Source organism: Apis mellifera, linkage group LG13 (assembly GCF_003254395.2).
Source record: "Apis mellifera strain DH4 linkage group LG13, Amel_HAv3.1, whole genome shotgun sequence".
In the NCBI taxonomy this organism is placed as follows: domain Eukaryota; kingdom Metazoa; phylum Arthropoda; class Insecta; order Hymenoptera; family Apidae; genus Apis; species Apis mellifera.
The window spans coordinates 8,996,182-9,017,384 of NC_037650.1; the positions used below are offsets into that span (position 1 = coordinate 8,996,182).

Consider the following 21,203-nt stretch of genomic DNA (forward strand, 5'->3'; position numbering starts at 1 on the left):
GTTTTAAATAATATAACAATTGCTTGATATAAATATTGTGCAATCGTGTTATTCATTAAATGTCGGAATGTCGCTCAAACAAGTTTAATGTTTCAAAAGTTATCGACGTGAAGTTCAATTTTCCTGTAATAATATAAATCAATGTAATACCTTTACAAACTTTAAACACTTTCGAGAAAATTGAGGACAGAAATTTAAGCTAATTTGTGTTAAAGTAAAGGGACAAGGATAAAATGTATCAAAGATATTTTACTTGCTGGTAAAAAAATTTGATATATCGCTAAAACTCTTAAACGTAATAAACTCTAGCCACTACTTTTTTTCTTCTTTACTTTAAATTTCTTTCCATTTAATTTTTCATCATAATCAAAATTATTTTAAAAAATCCAACCATAGTTTTAGAACCGTATCATTTGTATTGTACGTCGTAATGGAATGCATCGTACAACAATTTCATAACTCGATGTGTGTTTCGATAAGTTTTCACGATTGTTCCTCCATCATTATTTGCATAAAGTTCCCCTCTACATCGGCAAATCGTCCACGCTCGCCTCGCATTCGTGTATGCACATTGATAGTTCTCAATCAGTCCGTGTTCCGTTGTTGTTTCGTACACGATACGCCCATCGCGCGGCGTATTAGTGTTTACAGATGACACGTGTTATCCCCTGTGGGACAATCGGTAACTTGTGTGCTACGTGTCCCATATGCACGAAATCAACCAAGTTATTTCTTCGGCGGATCAATTGATTTTCGTTCAGAATTATTGAAATTTTGATGTATGATGCAAATTTTAATCTCTCTCTCTTTCTCTCTTCAGACTTTTTGTGTTTCATTCATTTTATGGCGATTATTGAAAATTCTGAATAGACTTTTGTACAGATGTATCGAAATTTTACGAATAGAAATTTCAATGGAAACACGAAGAATACGCTAATTTGAGAAAACTTTAAAAAATTAGAATTAGTTGAATATATATATTCAGATAAAAATTTAAAACTTCACAAAATAAATCAATTATAAATCTTTAAATAATAAATAAAATAAGTAAATAAATATATTTTATTAGTTGTTTCTGTATTAATTTCTCGAAAAAAATATCGGTATCAGTTATCCTCAAAGCCTTCAAATTCGTGAATATTTATTTTTATGTCTTCTTCTTCTTTATCTTTCGAAACAAGGAGAAAAAGGAGAGAAAATAAAAGTTCGTATTTCAATCGTGAAAACGTTGACTATGAAACAAATGGCGAAGTGTCGCACGTTTTCGTGATGTATTTTCATGAACACGTAGCAAACAATAGGGAAATACGAAAAAAATGAGACACTGGCGTTGATTTAGCTACATTAGAGAAAACGAGATTAAACGTATAATCCGTGTATTTTTTCTTCTTTCATTACTAAAGCTTAATTAAATTCTCACGTATTTCATTAAAATATCAAATAACAAATGCTACCTGTTTTCAAGTGTATCCAAGTAACAATTTTCTTTTTTTTTATTTCTTTTTCTTTGTCGGTGAAGTTTTTTGTAACGAAAGGAAAATTTGCATCAAGACTTTCACGGACAGTGCTGGGTGTAGGATGACTTTGTTGTACCTGTTTTCTCTTTTTATTAAGAATTTCTAAATTGTTTAATCTTGATGTAAAACAATTACATGTTTTTACATGTTACAATTTTATATTTTATTCGATGAACATACATTTATGATTTTATATTAATTTTTATTATTAATTTTGATTTTTATACCGATTCTTACATTTGAAAATTTATTTAATTAGTTGTATATTACGTGAATATCTTTTAAATTCGTTTAAAGAATAATTCAATTATTTGTCGGATTTGAAATTGTATATAAATAGTCTCTTGGCGAAGTTTCCAAGATTCAAAAACCCGAGGCATTAATAGCTTCGTTCACGAGAAGGATCTACAACTGATTGAATTGCCATCGTTTTAATGATGCAGCTAAATATTCGTTAATTGTAAAATAATCTCCTCCGTTATTACGTTGAAACTTCATTTGCTTGCGCTTTATCGGATTAAACATTGTACCGATACTAACCACTCGAATATTTCTCTTATTTTTACGCAAAAGAATTCTTTTGCACCTTCGTGATGAATAAATAAAATCCGAGAAATAAAAATAAAAACTTATATTTCAAAGTTCGAGAAAACCTTGCCTTTTCGAAATTTTCACAAATGGTGTAACATTTTTATATCGTAAAAAAAAAAAAAAAAAAAAAGATATAAATAAATCGAAACTTATTCCGTTATTTATATTTATTTCTTGTATCGATGATTTTAAAGAATCATTCTCAAGCGATTGAACGACGAAACCGTCAATATTCACGATCCGAGCTACTTCCTCCTTACCATGATATAACGGCTTATCTAAATAGAGCATCGTTCCTTCACGGACGGTATACGACTCCCGGAAGGGCTATGTTTCTTCTCACATAAAGCATCATTACCCCGGCCAGGAAAATTCACCGGCCCATACAGGATCAGTTAGCATTGGCAGTCGTATTATTCTTTCACTCGTGATCATTTATCTCGAACCGATTATGCAGAGAGGAGGCATTCAACCGTGGTTCTCACGGTTGAAGATTGCACTTTTTTCCACCGAATGACTTATTCTCGTTTTACGGGCAAACAATAAACGCGCAAATTAATAAAAATAAACTTGGAAAGTAATTCATAATATTTATGACGTTATATTTTAGTGAATAAACATTTTTCCGGATACCAATCGAAATAATTCTACGAGAAATAATTCTTTTTTCTAAATTAGAATCAAAGATCTCACTTTAAAAATCCATCTTTTCGAACACAATTATAACGATTTTAAAATAGGTAAACGAAAAAAATGGCTAAAACTCTCGAAACCAAAGCTCTCGAAATATTATGAGAAATAATCTATGAGAAATAATTCTTTTTTCTAAGTTTAAAATCGAACGAATCAAAGACCTCACTTTAAAAATCCATCTTTTCAAATACAATTATAATTTTAAAATAGGTAAACGAAAAAAATGGCCAAAACTCTCGAAACCAAAGCTCTCGAAATATGAGAAATAATCTATGAGAAATAATTCTTTTTTCTAATCGAACGAAATTGAAGATCTCACTTTAAAAACCCATCTTTTCGAACACAATTATAATTTTAAAATAGGTAAACAAAAAAAAAATGGCTAAAATTCTCGAAACCAAAACTCTCGAAATATTATGAGAAATAATCTATGAGAAATAATTCTTTTTTCTAAATTTAAAATCGAACGAATCAAAGATCTTACTTTAAAAATCCATCTTTTCGAACACAATTATAACGATTTTAAAATAGGTAAACGAAAAAAATGGCCAAAACTCTCAAAACCAAAACTCTCGAAATATGAGAAATAATCTATGAGAAATAATTCTTTTTTCTAAGTTTAAAATCGAACGAATCAAAGACCTCACTTTAAAAATCCATCTTTTCGAACACAATTATAATTTTAAAATAGGTAAACGAAAAAAATGGCCAAAACTCTCGAAACCAAAGCCCTCGAAATAAATCAACTCTGAAATTCGATTCGATCCGATTCATGTTCCACATTCAAGAAAGAAACTCAAGAGAATCCTTAAAGACTAAAAACGAATAAAACGGAGGAGGGAAAGAGGCAATTAATTAATCCTAGGAAAAGTATGCCAAAGAAGTTCCAAGCCCCTGTTTCCTTCGCGAAACAATAGAGACTGTACCCTCGACTATGATGGAAAGAGGGGAGGAAAAGTAAGAGGGATACTCGAATTTCTCGTAACGAAGAGCATCCTCTCTCTCTCGTCCTCCGCGTGGCCGTTCCTCCGCGTCGTTGCATTTGCATGAAGTTCGAAAACTTTTCGAATAAACACGAGATACCAGAATACGGCATACGAACCGGGGAGAGAGCCGCAGTTCCTGCAACTTTTCCATTTCCGTTCGTGGTATCCGACGGTTGTCGTTGTCGATGATCCTCGCCGAGGAAAGTTCGAATTCGACCAACGTTTTTCTCCCCAAAATTTCGTCCCCGTGAAATTTTTTTAAATTGGACGCGATGACGAACCAGTCGTTGACGTCCCTTTTTGGTCAAGTTCAACATTGCTTAGGAAAGTTTTCTTAGATTTTTTTTTCGAGATTAACGTTAAAATTATAATTATAAAGAGACCAAAAAAAGACCATAAGTTTGCCACTATAAGAGTATTTTTATTATGAAATGAAATAGAGGTTTGTCATACAATTGTATTAATGAAAGAAATATTTTTTATTACTACTATTTAGTAATATTTATTTATTTACGAATAATAAAAGAAGAAACACATTGACTTCATTAATCGAAGATCAATCATATTTTCCATTTACCTCGTAATTATCTCTTTAACAAAGTACGTAAAATTTACATACATTTGTGTTAACAGTTTAATTATTTGATGTCAATATTCCCCTGATAAAATTCTTCGAGACAAAGAGAGAGAGAGAGAGAGAAAAAATCGATCAAAGTGAATTACTCGTTAATCAATCTCGTCGAAAGGAAAGTTAAATCGACTTCGATGAATCGAAAGTATCGCGGAACTTCGATTTCTATTATTAACGCTCGCTCTTAATTAAATAAGGGGAAAATTGAATCGTATCGCGGATAATTACTGTATGAATGAATTGCTCCGAGGGGAATTTGTTTTTCGATTCGATTTTCGCAGAGATTTTCGATTTTCGCAGAGAAGAGAAAAAACATTTCAGAAATGATTCTTTTATTACAGTTAACCGTGAAAAACCGTTCTTTGTTCCCGTGGAATGAAGCTAGGGATCGAAAGCGAATAAAACATTTATGGGATTTATTTGACGATCGGCCAGTTCGGCAACGCGACGCAATTTGTGAAAATTTTATTGCATTTTTATTGAAATTGTTACGAAACGAATTCCCTTTCGCATATTTTTTTCGTTGTGAAGTTTATTCCCCCGGATTTCGATACACGGGGGATGAAACGATTTGTTTTTGAAAGGGATGTTTCGTTTATTTGCCTTTTGTTTGTCTTTTATCTTTTCCATCTGTTTGAAGTGTGTAATTTATTAATAACGAGTTTATGGAAATATATGGGGGAGGGGATAATGAATGTATGAATGTATTTTGACAAACGATTCTGAAAAAGTGAAAATCTTTCACGAAATTTCAATAAAACGATGATAATTCTCTGTTATTAAGTATTAATTGTTACAATAATAATTATTAATAATACGAATATTATACTACTAATTAAGATTCTCTGTAAAATACTCGCATTAATTAATTTATTTATGATAAACAAATTATTCCAAAATAACGATAAAACGGAACAATTATCCTTCTCTTATTGCGAACCGATTTAAATGATGAATTTAAATCGTTTATCTAATTATGAATATATCTTTCTAAATATTCTATTCTCGAATTGAAACTCAATGGATCAATTATTCAATAATAAAACGGATCAATTATTAAAATATCAAAATCAATGGATCGCACGATGTGAAATTCTTTAAACGAACAATTATTTTATATATATACGATATAAATTTTCACGAACCTCGTCCATTTTGTTTCATTCCATAAATAGCTGTGAGAGTCTGTCTGGCATATGGTAGGGCAGACTACTGTGAAAAGTGGAGCCTGTGGAATGGCACAATGTAGCCAGCGAGGTGTAACTTCTAGTGAGACGAATATTGCTCGTTCAGTTTCCACCATTTTTGCTTCCTCCGCCTCTCCGTGCTATTATCCTTCCGGGATTGAAAAAAGGAAGAGAAAGGAAAAAAAAAAAAAGAAAAATATTCTCTTGCATCGAACCGACAGTGAATCATTGCAATGGGGCAAATGAAAAAAAGGAAAAAAAAAGGGGGGGAGGAAGCCTCGTAAGGAATAATCGTGGCAAAGATGATTCACGAATCGAAATTTTGATTTATAATTTCTTTCTTTTGTTGTTGTTTACATATAATCTAGATAACGAACGAGATTTAATAACAAGGAAAGGGTTTGGGTTAATTAGCGACAATTATTAATCCGTTGGATTATTAATTGGATCATAATTCTCAATTAGAAAATGTTTATTACGCGTTTAATTAAATTTGATCGAGAGTTTAAATCGTTTTGGATGAAATGAAAGTTTGACGTATTAAATATTATTTTTAACATGGGAATATGATACGATGGAAGATTGGAATTATAGGATAAATAAATTGAAAGGGATATATATTATTTTTCTTTCACACGCGTTTAATTAATTCACGTTGGTTGATAAAAAAATTGCAACATTTTAAATTAATATTCTTCCCTTTGTTGTTGAATTTACTTTCATGTATTCTTCTCATTTATTTTTCATTCACTCTCATATCCTTTCGGATCATAATAACCTGAAAAAAGTATTATAAGAATAATAATTCGAAAAAAATAGAATTTAATATTTATAATTAAAATACATATAGAATTTATACAATTACATAAAGTATTATAAAAATTATATTATATTCAGTACAATTGGTCTTCCATATTAAGTTTTCTATTCTTTAATAATAATCTTTAACAGACAAAATTATTCTTATAATAACGTTTTTCCTTTTTTTAATAATACTGGGATCCAATTTTAAATTTTCTAACTATTTCAAGTTTTTCAAAAAATTATTATTTATATAATTATTAATTATGTTAAAATATAGAATTTATACAATTACATAAAGTATTATAAAACCATATTCAATAGAATTGATCCTCCATATTAAATTTTTCTTTAATAATAATCTTTAACGCAGACAAAATTATTCTTATAATAACGTTGTTCCTTTTTTTAATAATAAATGGGATCCAATTTTAAATTTTCTAACTATTTCAAGTTTTCCAAAAAAATGTCTAAAAAATTTTTACGTTGGTGACCAATTACTTTCTGTCCGAAGAGAAATGAAATTTCCTCTTTTAAAAATAATCCAAAAAGTTATTCTCGTCACGGATTCGATCGCATTTTCTTAGATATTTTACAGTATCCGGCGGGCCGAGCTGCTTCAGAAATATTCTGTTTATCTTGGTGAATGGATGCGCATAGAATACATGAAATCGGATACTCTCAGAGTTTTTCCTCCCTTGCTATAAGCCGCATAAAACCCGATGAGACTTTTGTTTGCACGATATCTCGTCCGTGTATCGATGTCGAGAACGACGTTCCAACATGCGCCACGACTTGTACCTATGGAAACGAAAACAGCTTGACACTGATAACATTTCTCTTCCCTTCCTGTTCTTTTCCCCCTCTCTCTTCCGTCATTCTTCGATCAAAATTTCACAGAATCTATCTCTTTACATACTTTGTTCTTTCCTTCTTTTTTTAAACAGATAATATAATTTACACAATTGCAAATATTTACGAAATTATATATTTGTAATTTAGAAAAAGAAGATTTCTTCCCTCCTCCTTTTTTTAGAAATATTAAAATATTTAAAGTTATTAAAAAACACAAAGTTATCGAAAAGGTTATTATTAAAAATTTTTCATTTTTTTTTCTTTTGGATTCTCAAAAGAAAACACTTCCAAAAATAACTAATTTGTTCTATATTGTTAAAAAAATCAACAATTTATTAAATCAAGCATTTGCACTAAAAATAAAATAAGTATTTCACACTTTTTAGAATAATTATCCATTCCAAAACACTCACTATCGAAACGCGATTCCTATGTTGATCGCACGATATATATCCAAGTGTCGATGCAATCCTCGAGAACGTGCGTTCTGTCCACACTTGACAACCATCGCGTGGAATTATGCTGTCCCGTTTGTGGCGCACGTCTCTTTCGCGTAAACGCCAGCTTTTCCCCCCCCCTCTCCTCTCGTTTTTCTCATCTCTGGCACGTCAGCGCAACAATGCGCGCGCGTGCATACAACCGGAAGCACGCGAGGAGCTCGCGTCTGTCGTGTCTGCGCTCGTTGCGTCCCGTGGACGTCTCCTTTCCCTCCAACTAGATTTATAGGAACGTCGTTTCTAGAATTGGACACGATTGACCCAAGTGGTGTGACGTGATTTCGAACTTGAATCGTTTTTTAGAAAAAATTTTGGCTTATAGTTAATGAAACTTCTAAACTTTCTAATTTAATTTGTTTTGAAAACTATTTTTTAATTGCATAAGTTTCGTATAAGTGCACACGTGTTCTGTCCTAACCTATAATATTCTGAAAGTTAATTGGTATAGTTAAAAATAAGTATTAGTGCAAATACAATATTTAATATTAATTCTGTCCTAACCTATAATATTCTGAAAGTTAGTTGGTATAGTTAAAAATAAGTATTAGTGCAAATACAATATTTAATATTAATTCTGTCTTAACCTATAATATTCTGAAAGTTAGTTGGTATAGTTAAAAATAAGTATTAGTGCAAATACAATATTAATTATTAATTAATATTAAAATATAGTAATTATAATAACCAGTAAATAAAATAAAAGATTAAGTCTTCCATAAGACTATATGACATATGTTTAACAAAATATTTATACTATTATCTACAAAATAAGACAATATATACGTGTTCTATAAATTGGTATCAATGATTTTAAAATAAAATTGATCGTGAGAAACTTTTCTTCAATAATGGTCACGAAAATAGACGAAATAATTAAAATTCCTAACCTCAAAAGAAACCAGCAAAAGACTTGCAACCAAGTAACCGAGTAACGAACTCTTCTCCCCTCTCTTTCTCTCTTTCTCTCTCTCTCCACTTCTTCATTTCAACATTAACAACTCGGATAAATATACCGCGTTTAAGATAACATGAGCAACACTTCTCGCTCGTGCCAGACCGCGCATTGCCAAAACCATCCACTCGTCTCGAGTCTCGCTCCTCGAGAGAAGAAAAATCCCGGACCGGAGTTATGCACGCGGATGAATTAAAGCGACGAGGACTTGAACCGGTTGAAACGGTTGCCCGCAAACGAAGACACGGGGATATAATACCAGTTTAACGCCGTGGTACGCGGAAAAGTGAGGGGACTCGACATAGTTTCAACTTGAGTTGAATTCGGTTCCACGGGAGCGAGGAGTGGGAGGAAGAGTTTACGCGAAGAGATGGCGGAATTCGCGCTCAGTTCTCCGGCCCGCAAAGTGCCCAAAGTCGAGTGCTGGGCAAAGCCTGGCGAGTGCAAGAATAGTCACGGAATATTTGGCGACTTCAGGAGTACAGTTTAGAACTTGGCTCCCCCATTTCGAACTGCTTCTACTCATTTCGAGCATCGTGAGTCCAGGTTTGATGAATCAAAGAGGATTGGGTGTGTTTCTTTTTATTATCTGCCTCGATCCATTTTTCTTCCTTTTCTTCCTCTCAAGAAGTGATGAGATGAATATTTTTGGGGATATTTGGTCGAAATATATTTCAAGCAATTCTTTATCTTTTGCAACAATTGTAAAAAATATAAATGCATCTTAGAAATTGTATATACTTTCAAAGGAATTTCTTGTTTATTGTTAAAAATTCAGAAATTTCCTTTTCTTCCAATTTTCTTTAGAAAGATCTTTACAATTTGAAGGATTCTATCTTTCGAGAGATATTTTCTTAAACAGCTTGAAACTGAATGAAACTGTGCAAAATGCACCGTATCTTTCTTTCGAATAATTTAAAGGGAACGAGTGATTTCTATTGACTTGTTTATATCCACGAGTTAATGGTAGTTTTCACAACGATATAAAATGTTTGGATTAATACTCGTGCTTGTCTATTTGAGAAATCAAATATTATTACCGTGTGCACGAGGGATTTTAAATATTAAAAAAATTATTCAGCTGGAAATTTCTGGGGAAATAGAGGTATTTTTGTATTAACCTTCGACGATAACGTTTAGATGTGGTAGTGAAGAAAAATCGTTAAAACATCGTATAATATTTCTTCTATGAAAAGTAGTTCGATCCTTTTAATACGAGATTAATTAAATAAATGTATTTAATATCGATATCTTGTTAATATTTCGTTTGTGATAGTTATGCAAACGTTTTTACGGCAAGAATTGTTGAAAGGGATGTAAAATAGATAAGAGAAATTACAAACTTTTGCTCGTTTTCCACGTTTATTAACTTATTACTTATTAAAGTTACTTTATTTTCTCGCCAGCCTACCTCATTTTCATTTATTTCTGAATATTTTCCACAAAAATAATCTTTTACATTTGTGTTATAACATTATTAATAAAAAAAGCCACTGCCTCGAATTACAAAATTATAATATCGTTTTATCTCCAATCCTCATTTTAATAAATTATCAAAATATTTCAAACAGATGAAAGAATTGATTGATAATAGAAAAATTATTTAGAGAAGAAGCCATTTCTAATTTGTTCATTTTTAAATTTTTATTGTAAAACATATATTACAAAATATATTTTCTGTATTTGAACTCTGATCCCACTTAAACAAAATCCATAACAATACACACTGATAAAATTATATTATCTAAAAGTTAATTAAAACGGAATAAAAGATGGAAAAAATTCCACCAAAGCGGTTGCGATGCAAAGAATGGTTAATTTTCCTTTCGAAATCGAACGTAGTGTGTAGTTGCATCGAGGCAAATTCACGCGGCGATCGAAACAGCCGTCGTAAATTCGACGAATCCGATTCCATGTTCGAATCACGTTTGGGACCACGATGTCTCGCGAGTAATCAAAACGGTCGACGTTCGACCAGCGAGCACCAGTCCCAACGCGATTCTTATTCGATTTCTCTTCGTGTTTTCCGTTTTTCGGCCGTCGCGGCCATCAACCGAGCAACACGCAATTTTGTACGAGGTGTCACGTTCGCGAAATTATCACGGTCACAGTTGACTGATGGAACGCTAGAGTGTTTTTCAATTCCCTCGAATCATCGATCATCGGTTGAAATCGTGATAGATCGAGGGTTGAAGGTCTTTAAGGAATGGACAAGCCTGCGAACAAAATTTTAAGAATTAAGAGAGAATCTTTGTGGGTTTCGATTAATTTTATGATTAGAAATATATATTTTAGATATAATAATTTTTGTTTAGAATTAAACATATCTGTCTCGCAAAACTTCCTTAAAATCTTGATAAAAGTGTATTGAAATTGGGATAATTTCAAACCGCTATAATTTCAAAGATAATAACGTTTTGTAAACGAATAAAGTTTCGTTAGAATCGCTGAATCTTATTCTTTAAAATGCTTTTTGATTTATCTCGATACTGCTTCTGGTTCCCGAGATATCGTCGTGTAAAGAAAAGGGTAATTTTTCATCATTTACTATATCCTTCCTTGTCGCACATTCGGACTTCTCGCTCGCTCCTCCTCTCACTGGCCTATCCAAGATCCGGACTAGTATCATAATAATTACGCGATGTAAGTATCGCCGAGTACTAGTTCCAGGAAAAAAATGTAAGTCGCGAGTCCAACGATTCAATATCTTTGAATCGTTGTATCTCAGCAACGGATTGAGATATCGGGATAAAACAAAAAGTGATTTAAATCGCATGGTTTCCTCTACTTTCTAAACAGATTTTTACGACAAGAAAACTTTTTACATGAAAAAATAAAATAGTTTTACACTGTTCTTCTCTTAAAAAAAAATTATTCACAAATTCTATTTTTCCACCTTCCAAATAATAATGAAATTAATCGATTCACTTCCATCTCAAGATACCATCCAGAAATGTAAATACATTTCTCCGCTTCCCCCGTTATCATCACCATTATCGTCATCCACGTAAAAGGCATTAATTGCACCGAACCAATAAGTACACCGACCGCATCCTTTGATATTGGAATTGCGTCCGCGAAGGCTCGTGCTCTGTACCGTCTCTCCTTTGCCCGGTTCACGCTACGCCGGCGTTAATTCGACGAAAATTCATTAGCATCGTCTCTCTCTCTCTCTCTCTCTCTCTCGAAGAGAAGGAGGAGGAGAGGGATTCGCGTCGACGGCCCGTGAAATCGAGCACGAATCGTCCCGCGGGTGAAGATTCGATTACCCGAGTCGTGTTATCATCCTCGCGGCCGTAGACGTCCCTATCCCATCGTCTCTGTCGTGATACACGAAAGCTCGTCGAAAGCTTCCAAGCTTTCCCTCTTTCAACCATTCGCTCGCCCGCTAATTTCCCCTCGTTACGACACAACGTTTACCTATCTCGTTCCACGTGGGCTTTCTCTCTGACCATTACTGTGAAAATAGGATTTCACAGGCAGATGCTCTCCCTTGCATTTGAAAGCAGTTTCGTTTTTTCTTTTTTTTTTTTTTTTCTCTCTTTCCTCTCTTGTTTCAGAGTACATATATGGGATTTACGGTAATTGATGTTTGGTTCGTTAATTTTTTGCGAGGGAATTAAAGGGAGGAAGGGGTGGATGGGTTCGGTGGGTACTTTACTCAAGGATAGTGGATTTTTGTGTGTGTTTAGGTTTTTGATCAATTGAAGTTGGAATCGGAGGAAAAAAGCGAGAAAAACGTATTAGATTTAGTTTGAACGTAAATTGACTTGAAGCGTATATATAATTGTGGATGATTTTGAAAAACTATTGCACGAAATTTCATCGTGGAAAGAAAAAAGAAAAAATAGTAAAATAAAAAATTGAATAATCTGAAAACATTGGCTATTGGGATTAAATAATTTTATTTGCAAGAAATTTTCTTTTATTTATTCCTTGCGAAATAATCATGACAAGTTTTCCAAATTTCCTGGATAAACAGAGCGTGGAAGACGTGTCTACGAGAGAGAGAGGGGTTTAAAATTCACAAGTCACGTAAAGACTTTGATTCACGATGGCCTCGTGACCTATGACCCGGGCCACCAAGCACATGGCTCCTCACGCACGTCGATTTCGGCTCGAATTTCCCCTTTGCTCGGCACACAAGCCTCTTGATCCCTCGCTTAAAATCGGGACTCGCGATAGGTAAACGTTTGCCGTGGAATCAAGCACGCTCGAGTGTCTGACTTGATGAAACGTTACTTTAATTCTCCGGGATTATGTCGTCTGAGACGGAATTTACGGAATGGATAATTTAGATTTGAAAGAAGGAAGACATTTTGGGGGATGACATTTTTCGAGCCAAGTTCACAGTCCAATTGATAATTTTATCTCTCTGTTACCTCGTGTGTTAATATATCCATAAGAACATCTTTAGAAGATTTTAAAAAGTAAAAATCAGATGACAATATTTAAACCAAAAAATCAAAAGGTAGAAAAATTTAGATGAAGAATTTGGAGGCAGGAATAGGAACGCAGAGATGACAGATAATAAACGGAGAGTTAACAATAATTAAAAATATATTTATAACGAGTGATGATCCCACTCACGCGAAACCAGAATCGTTCAACAACCCTAAAACTATCCTTTCTCGAAACCACTCCTATACAAAATGAAATTAACCAAGACACGCGTGCAAGCACTTACCACTTATTATACCCGCCCAAATTCACCCAAGTGGACTTCACCGGTGTAATTCTAAAAGCCTGAAAGTCAAATTAGAAATTATACAAAAAGGGAGGGAGGGAGGGAGGAGCGGATGAAAAAGAGTAGCCGGTTACGGCGCAAGGAAAGTACGTATTTGGCGATGGTCCAGCGATGGCACCGGTGTGCACGCTTCGAGTGTCCATTATTCCATTAGCGGTTACCGTGTTAACTCTTTATTGCCCGTCGGTATATGAGCCCAACGTTCTTCATTCCGGTTGAGGGGGTGTTTAATGTCCACATTTCCCCGGAATTACCGTAAAACTGTCCACGTACAGGTTATATAGACACCGGTTCTTCCTTCTCGCCCTCCCTTCCTTCCCACCTGGGGAACACGAGCTGTGGAATTTCAGCCAATAAACGAAGCGAAAATCCCTCCCTTCTGCTTATTTTAGTCCGAACTAATAGAATTGTTTTGACGTAGACACATAGATTTTGGAGACAGGAATAAGAGGATTTCGTTTCACTCTCTGTACACTCTGTTGTTCCAAATAAACTATTTTCCGCTCGAAATTTTTTGAGTTAAAGTTCGATTAAAATTCAGAAGTGTCTTTTTCTAAATTTTTTATATTTTTTTTCTCTTATTCTATATCGTTTCATGACATTTCATTTGTATATATATATATATATAATCTTTGGACGTTGGTTGAAATTTGATATTTTTCGATATATATATATATATATATATATTTCTTTCGTCCCCACTTTCCTACTGTTATTTCCTATCTCTTTATCTTTTTACATGTTGATGGAACGAACGTTGGTGATGAAACTGTGATTTTTATCGTGCAATAGAATATTGGGGAAATGAACGAGGACGATACCGAGTACGTGTCCCTTTGTACGCGCGAATGAACAGAAATTCACCAGCGTGCAATGTGCTTTTTTATTACGAATTACACACGCGCTTTATACGAGCGCGTGTGCACACGTGTCTGGCTAAAAGGTGGCGCGATTTCGAAAGGCAAAGGCAAAATCGCAGGCATAGCGAAAGTTGATTAAATGGCTGCTCGTTTTCAGACGAGGATACAAAGTTAGCTCGGTCGTATAGTATTGCAAAGAATAAAAAAAAAAAAGAAAAAAAGAAAAAAGAGAAAAGAAAAAAAAGGAAGAAAAAAGAAGGAGGAGGGAGGGGAAAAATGCACCTATCCGAATTAAAAATTCATTACACCGTGGAAGATACATGGGACGCGAATCCCGATCCTTTGAAGGTTCGTGCAAAGCTTTTGAATTTCTAAATTCTTTAATTGAACGACACTTTATACACTTCCTCCCTCCCCCTCCTCTGCTTTTACGAGAGACTAAATTTTCGAAAATTTATAAATTGCTCGAGGACTTTTAATATTTATGAAGATAGGAAAATTTGTGAAAGAATATCGAGTAATCGTTTCGAGATCACTTCTAAATTTCGACGCAGGTGAAATACGGTGGAAAATCTTGTACAGTCTATTAAATATTTATTTTTCGAATTGTGATAAATAGTTTGTTTACAGATGTATATTAATTAATTGAAATCAATCGGAATATTTTCTTTTTCTTCTGCTTTTTCAGAGATAAAAAAAATATTTTGACGATAAAATGAGAGTTATTTTTCATTGCATTATGAGTAATAAATTCATAAATTTCAGAACGTGAACACAATTAATTAAATGAACACATTAAATGAACATTAAGGGTGAAAAATTGCTCGTTAAATAGTAATTTTTAAAACAGTATCTATCTATCTATGAAAAATACTCTTAAGATCACTTTTTGAAAAATATATTTTCATCGTAATAAATCACAAATAATAAATCAGATTAAAGATATCAGATTTAAGAGAAAATTTTCAAAATTAAATCATTTCACACAATTTTTACTATTATTCTTTAATTTATTATTCACATGGATGCATGATTTCCTTTCCTCGAAATCGATAAAACGCAATAGAGATTGCGCATCGGTTACCTAATGCGTGAATTAAATTCGTTTAATGTGGAATAAATGAAAACAAAACCTATTCCGTGCAATTCAAAGAAACCATCCAAATCCAAAAAAAGGAGCATATTACCATTTACATATCGTTCGAATAAAGTTTACCGTGCCGTGTAAATAAATTTCAATATGCAAAAACGTGGGAAAGCGTTTGTTTTATCTTTCTTTTGAGAATAATTCGAGGTGTTTGGTCTCCATGTAAATTTTATTCTGAAAATTTGTATGTTTTGTGACGCGTGGCAGGATTTTTGATTTTTATTTTTCCTGTTTTATATAAACAGATATAAATTCGGATAAATAAAATATTTGAACGTAAATTAAAAATGCATGATAATTATCATAAAATTGATATTAAATTTGCAATATTTATACTGAATATATGAATATTTTTTAAAAAAATATTGAATTATTGGAATTATTGGAATTAATTTTTAATTCCATCATGAGATAATTTGTTATTTGAGTAATCGTTCATCAAATATTTTATTCAATCTAGCTATATTCTTTTATTTTTCTTTTCTTTCTCCGATTCAATTCTGTCTTCATAATTATCAAACTATTATTTAATATGAAGAAAATATATAAGAATTATTTATTTGTATTAAAAAATAATTTTGAAAACATTCAAAATAGAGAGAGAATTTGAGATATAAAAATTTGAGAATCATTATTCATATGTAATGTTATAATTTTATAATAAAAAAATTTATAAAGATTAGAATACAAGATGGAGCAGAATAAAAGTTAAAAAAAAAATGGAATATGTATTACATCCAGTTTCTGAAAAATTGTTAACATCACCTATGATTCTTTTTGCAATCTTATAAAACTTGTATCTATTGATTCGATATCATCGATGCAATATCATGCATCGATGAGTTTATAAAGTCGTTTGCATCATAATACGAATATCATAGTAGAAAAATAACAGACTATATTGTTCATGAATTTTTAATGCATTCTTATCAACTCGAATCATGGAAACACTAATTTTAATAATTAAAAAATTAAAAAACAAAAAGTTAAAAATTTCTCTTCCCGATAAATAATTCCAAAATATTCCTATATTACAATAATAAAAAAATTAAATTAAATATCGATAATCGTCCGATCGTTTTTTTTGAAAATATAATTTAACGAGAAAATACTTTAAAATAAAAAAAAACTCTGAATTGAAAGCGAATTAAAATAAATAATATAATTTTTTTCTTATCTTGTTTTTTTTTTAAAAGCTTAAAAACCATAGACACTGGAATATTTCGATAGAAACAAATGGCATATAATAATTCTTCATTAATCAAGTTTTTATTTTCAAAACGAAATTTTATATATTCTTTTTTTTTCCACTTTTTCTCCTTCTTCCTTTAGTGCCATGAATCATGCCATGAATCATAAAGCGCGAGCAAAAAAGTTTCACAGGAATTTTTTCACTAATGTTTAATTATCGGTTTTTTTCCGATTTGGAAAGTTTTGAAACTACTTTTAACGAATTTTTAAAACGTCTGTATTGATACAAGAGGATCGATTTAATTAAAAATTTTGCAACGATTTAAACATTAAATAAACATTGTAACGAACTTTTAATTGTTGACAGAATTTTATATTTTCAATCTCTCTGTGTATCTCGTTATTTTGTTTCAAGATTTTATCAAATAAAACAAATTTTAATGTTTTCAAATTCTCTCTCTTATCACTCTTATTATTTTTATTTCAATTTAAACGTAAAAATTTTTGTATTACATATTAATAGATTATATATTTTTAAAAGTATCTAATTCTGCGCTATTAAAAAAAATTTCATTAAAACTTCACATCCACGCGATAAAAATAACAATAACCTTTTCATTGAAATTTTTCGTGAAAGAATTTTTTAAACCTGAAAATTGTTTAAATCTGGTTTTTTTTAAATTCCTGTTTTATTTAATTTAAATTCATAACAATGGGAAAAAGAGGAATAAAAATTCCTGTAAAAAAAAAAAGAAATAAGTAAATATTTACATAATATTTGAATGAAAAAAATAAAAAAAATCTGACACGTGTAATACACATATACATACCGATCTTCAAATTTGAGATGATATCACAATTTTTCTTTTTACATTAAGTATAAAAGGAGCAATACAGAAAAAAGGAAAAAGAAAAAAGAGGAAAGAAAAAAGTAAACGATATTGAACCATTGAAAAATAATAAAAATAATAAATAAAAAAAAAAATAACCATTGAAGAATTCCTCGAGAAAAAACGAAAGAGCCAATCACGGATCAAGAGAAAATCTCAAATGATCAAATAAAAATCGTGACGGGATAAATATTCCTGTTCCGATAACATTCGAGCAACGCCATCTATCCTCACCAAAAACATTCACGCTCGTTAACTCCGTTATTTCAAAGAGGAGCGACGAGTGGCCGGCTCTTCTCCACCCTGGAGAATCGAGAGGGATGGGCAGGGGGGAGCAGGGGGAGGGGAGGTAGGGCTTTTTAACACGCGACATCCAAAAAGAACAATATTGACCCTCGTTTCGCGAACTTTGCCCGAATTAGGGAAGAAGAAAAGAGGGAACAGAAGAAACAGAGAGTACAAAGAGGAAGCTTAAGGCTCGAGCAAAGAGAGGTGCCGGTTGTCATCTCTCTCTCTCTCTCTCTCTCTCTCTCTTCCTCTGGAAAGGGAAAGGAAAATAAAAAGGGAAGAGAAGAAGAAAAGCCTCGATTTACTTTCATCCTTCACGCGACTACTTTCAGAGCCGTTGCACGCTTTACGCGCTTCCCTCTCGAACGTTCCCGATTGTTTTTCCAATCTGCCTTACACTCCAGTCCAATGCAGATTTCCATTCTTTTCCCTCCTCTTTCTCTCCCTTTAACCGTATTTCCCCGCCACTTCTTTCTCTTCGCGCTGTCGAAGCCAGCCCGGCTTATTTTCTTAGGGGCTCCGCTTGTTCTTGTCACCGCGTGTTTCGTCGCCGCAACGTCTCGTGTTTCTCCTCTGGAAAGGATTTGAAGTTGAAGAAACTTCGAATTGGAACGTTTCGGGAGCGTTGGATATGTTTGTGGAAGTTTTTTTTTTTAAGAGAGGGGAGGGGAAATTTGAAGTCAATCTTGCGAGGATGAAGAGAAAGAGAGAAAGAGAGGGAGGAAGAGAGAAAGAGAGAGAGGAAGAAATTTTTTGTCGAAAGTTTATTTTTGGATATTTTGTTTGTATTTGCATTTGATTTATGTTTATTATATTAATATAGTAATAGTTTTAGAGGTTGTGTATGTTATTCAAATATTTACACATTAATTATATTCACAAAAAATCAATTATACTGAAAATTCTCATCTCGCCTTTCTCCTCCATAATCCTTTGCACTTTACTGGCGCCGGCATGGCGACATTTATAATGTGAACCATAACTTCGTTGGCGCCGCTCCGACGACACATGTAATTTGCATCAGAACCTAAAATGCGCAATCTCGTCCCCGGTCTCTTCGCAGTTTGTATCTCTCCTCTGTTGTAATAATTTTTACTGTCGTGATTATGTTTATTTGGTTTCGTTTTCGATAACATAAAAAAAAAAAAAAAGAAAGAAAAATGTAAAAAATACTACTTTCGAGTATTTCGAATATTTCAGCGAAAATCAGAATAAAAATAACTCGATTCATATCAAAATATATCCACACATGCACAATCGTTCACAATGATTCCTACTCGAAATTCTAAAAAAACTATCATTTAATTCTAAAAAAAATTTCACTTCGAAGCGAAAATTTATTTAAGTTTCAAGTCGATCGATCAAGAGTTTAACATTAAAAATATCCCCAACACAATGGGACAAATTTTCAAACCAATGTTTCTTCGTCACAGTTTGCTCACCTCCGTGTAAATCCCATCGCATTTCCAATTCTTGTAACTCCTCCAAATATCGATGTTGGCCAGAGCATTGGACCGTTTCGAAATGGAAACTCCAAGTGTCTGTCCATTACACCATTTGGCTTTAACAAGGGTTGGAAATCCTCCACCCCACGGTTGAAAGTGTAGGGCGAGTAAACAGGGACACGCGACCGAGATGTTATCCAGGGCGTGGCCAACGTTACTTGGCGAAACACGGAAGGGACTGCTGTAATAAAGGGAGAGAGAAGAAACGTTCGAGAAGGAATATAAATAGAACAAGAAAGAAAGAAAAAAAATATATATATATACATACAAAGTTTCGACAACGTAATCTCACGTTGAAAAAGAAAAATCTTTTTCCTCGCGTGACCCATTCGTACGAGGAAGCGATTCTATAGTGTTTACGAAGAAACGCGGTTAACAGAATCGATTGGATGCAGTTTGTGAGTTCGTGGCTCGTGAGGGAATGGTTTGTCAATTGATCTGCACGAAAAGGTGGATATTGTCGAGAGGGATGTGTGACTGATTACTTTGTCGATGGGACGAAGGAAATACGGTGACGAGATCATCATTGTAAGATATAAAATAGTGAATTTTTATTGATCACTTGTCATAAGATTGCGAAAATATAATTTTGCCAATTTAAGAGTCAAAAGGAACATAAGAATTTCGGTGTATAAAAAATGTCTGAAGCTTAAACGTCGAAGCTCGTTCAAGTTATATATAATTGAAGGTTGAACTGGAATTAAAATTAAAGCGAGACAGAGACAGAGAGAGAGAGAGAGAGAGAGCGAAAGTGGCGCGACGAAGATAGAACAGTTTCGCTCCATTTTCTTCATGATTCTGATACTCTGGCGTGAGAAATGGGAACTAAAAATTTCTAAGCGTAAACTTTCTAAGAATAAAATGCTGCATTAAATTTGAATATTTATAAAGTTGCACGATCATTGTTGTAAATAATTAATTAATAATTTTAAGATAAATTTATTGATCATGTAAATATTATTCGATTAGTGTTGAAAATTAATCGTCGTATGAGACACGATATTTAATATTACATCCATTCGAAATAAGTAATATGAATTTTGACACTACGGGGACGTTAAATGAACGAATAGTTACGCGATTCAAAATTAACCTATGAATAACTATATCGCAGTGCATAATGGCGTAAATTTCAATTTACACACGATTAAGCAAGCAAAAATAGGGTAGCCAATCTTCCATTAGAAATAATTAATTTCGAACAATATCTCTACGTACGTATAAATTATCGTAATTTCCATTGTTTAAAATTAACTTACGATAAAATGATAATGTATATTTCACTTCGATTAACTCCGTAATTAAGTAAATAGATTATTTGATTTCGTTCCAATCGAAAGTGATTAATATTTATGATTCGTCGCTTCGTATTCGTCGTTGTGAATTTATCTCAAATTCCAAACGAACTTAAATATATAAAAATCGAATTTAATTTAAAACTAAAATATTTAAACAAGAAAAATCCAAAAATTCAGAGAGATTCTAAAATCTTCTCAGATTTCAAAAATTCCAAAGATTCTCCATCCTTTAAACGTCCATTAAATCTCACAAAATCAATTTATTTTACTTTGCGCGAAATTAACTCGATAACGAAATAATAAACGAGCCAGACACGTTCGTGTTCCTTTCGTGATCGTTCGAAATTTCTTCAATAGAGCTCAAATCTACAAAGAATCGATCAAGTATCGGTTATATACTCGCCGTGCAACGACATCGACTATCGAAGTCCGAGCAATTGCCGCCGAATTATTATATTTCCAACAATTCGAGCAGGACGATTTCTCATCGCGTTGCTGGTTCCACGTCCGCGACACCTCCATTTTCCGGCAAAATGGAGGGAAAGTATCGTGTCTGGAGTAGCTGCA

At 32.8% G+C, this 21,203-nt stretch overlaps 1 protein-coding gene and 1 long non-coding RNA gene across 8 annotated transcripts in view; one reads left to right on the top strand and one right to left on the bottom strand.

Annotated features, from left to right (window-relative positions):
• Positions 1 to 21,203, top strand: part of LOC410470 (putative polypeptide N-acetylgalactosaminyltransferase 9) — a 322,421-nt gene that overhangs the window by 213,657 nt on the left and 87,561 nt on the right. The window lies entirely within an intron of this gene.
• On the bottom strand, positions 3,253 to 9,354 carry LOC102654055. 2 transcript variants are annotated; one of them, XR_003305946.1, is made up of 4 exons: positions 8,646 to 9,354; positions 7,675 to 7,998; positions 6,908 to 7,207; positions 3,253 to 6,383 (listed from the first exon to the last, which is right to left on the bottom strand). It is a non-coding gene; the product is annotated as an uncharacterized LOC102654055 (long non-coding RNA). The 2 variants fall into 2 exon arrangements; XR_001705450.2 differs by lacking the exon at positions 3,253 to 6,383 and having other exon boundaries at positions 6,661 to 7,207.